The 1,436-nt window shown below is 51.3% G+C and overlaps 3 non-coding genes across 3 annotated transcripts; all 3 read left to right on the top strand.

Annotated features, from left to right (window-relative positions):
• Positions 1-365: 365 nt before the first annotated feature.
• On the top strand, positions 366-484 carry LOC119348612. The gene has a single exon (XR_005169046.1). It is a non-coding gene; the product is annotated as a 5S ribosomal RNA (ribosomal RNA).
• A 297-nt stretch (positions 485-781) lies between these two features.
• LOC119348611 lies at positions 782-900 on the top strand. Its single transcript, XR_005169045.1, has one exon. It is a non-coding gene; the product is annotated as a 5S ribosomal RNA (ribosomal RNA).
• Positions 901-1,197: 297 nt separating this feature from the next.
• Positions 1,198-1,316, top strand: LOC119348610. The gene has a single exon (XR_005169044.1). It is a non-coding gene; the product is annotated as a 5S ribosomal RNA (ribosomal RNA).
• The last annotated feature ends 120 nt before the right edge of the window (positions 1,317-1,436 follow it).

Below are 1,436 nucleotides of genomic sequence, written 5' to 3'. Positions count from 1 at the left end.
TTAAGCGTGCTTGGGCGAGAGTAGTACTAGGATGGGTGACCTCCTGGGAAGTCCTCGTGTTGCATTCCCTTTTTAATTTTTTTCGCGCCGCTTGCAAAACAAAACGCACGTGTAAGTAATATATTTACCGTGTTTTATTATTTTGCACGAGTGCGGTAAGTCATAGCTGGGTGCTCACGATTCACGGGTCCAGCGTCGGCGTTGTGGCGCGGCAAGCGTGCACTGGTGCGGTTGAGAGGGAGGGGTGGAAACCGCGTTAAACTCGTCTCCGTAGTTGAGAGGGAGCGGCCAAAGCAATGTACAATCGTCTTTGTAGTGGAGCTGGGAGGGGCAAGGATAAGGGACGAAGACCGGGGTAACATGTCGGATGGGATCATACCAGCACTAAAGCACCGGATCCCATCAGAACTCCCAAGTTAAGCGTGCTTGGGCGAGAGTAGTACTAGGATGGGTGACCTCCTGGGAAGTCCTCGTGTTGCATTCCCTTTTTAATTTTTTTCGCGCCGCTTGCAAAACAAAACGCACGTGTAAGTAATATATTTACCGTGTTTTATTATTTTGCACGAGTGCGGTAAGTCATAGCTGGGTGCTCACGATTCACGGGTCCAGCGTCGGCGTTGTGGCGCGGCAAGCGTGCACTGGTGCGGTTGAGAGGGAGGGGTGGAAACCGCGTTAAACTCGTCTCCGTAGTTGAGAGGGAGCGGCCAAAGCAATGTACAATCGTCTTTGTAGTGGAGCCGGGAGGGGCAAGGATAAGGGACGAAGACCGGGGTAACATGTCGGATGCGATCATACCAGCACTAAAGCACCGGATCCCATCAGAACTCCGAAGTTAAGCGTGCTTGGGCGAGAGTAGTACTAGGATGGGTGACCTCCTGGGATGTCCTCGTGTTGCATTCCTTTTTTAATTTTTTTCGCGCCGCTTGCAAAACAAAACGCACGTGTAAGTAATATATTTACCGTGTTTTATTATTTTGCACGAGTGCGGTAAGTCATAGCTGGGTGCTCACGATTCACGGGTCCAGCGTCGGCGTTGTGGCGCGGCAAGCGTGCACTGGTGCGGTTGAGAGGGAGGGGTGGAAACCGCGTTAAACTCGTCTCCGTAGTTGAGAGGGAGCGGCCAAAGCAATGTACAATCGTCTTTGTAGTGGAGCTGGGAGGGGCAAGGATAAGGGACGAAGACCGGGGTAACATGTCGGATGCGATCATACCAGCACTAAAGCACTGGATCCCATCAGAACTCCGAAGTTAAGCGTGCTTGGGCGAGAGTAGTACTAGGATGGGTGACCTCCTGGGAAGTCCTCGTGTTGCATTCCCTTTTTAATTTTTTTCGCGCCGCTTGCAAAACAAAACGCACGTGTAAGTAATATATTTACCGTGTTTTATTATTTTGCACGAGTGCGGTAAGTCATAGCTGGGTGCTCACGATTCACGGG

The sequence above is a fragment of the Triticum dicoccoides genome, unplaced genomic scaffold (genome assembly GCF_002162155.2).
Source record: "Triticum dicoccoides isolate Atlit2015 ecotype Zavitan unplaced genomic scaffold, WEW_v2.0 scaffold97741, whole genome shotgun sequence".
Lineage (NCBI taxonomy): Eukaryota > Viridiplantae > Streptophyta > Magnoliopsida > Poales > Poaceae > Triticum > Triticum dicoccoides.
Note: the sequence above shows the minus strand (reverse complement) of the source record. Positions and strands in the feature narration are given on the sequence as shown.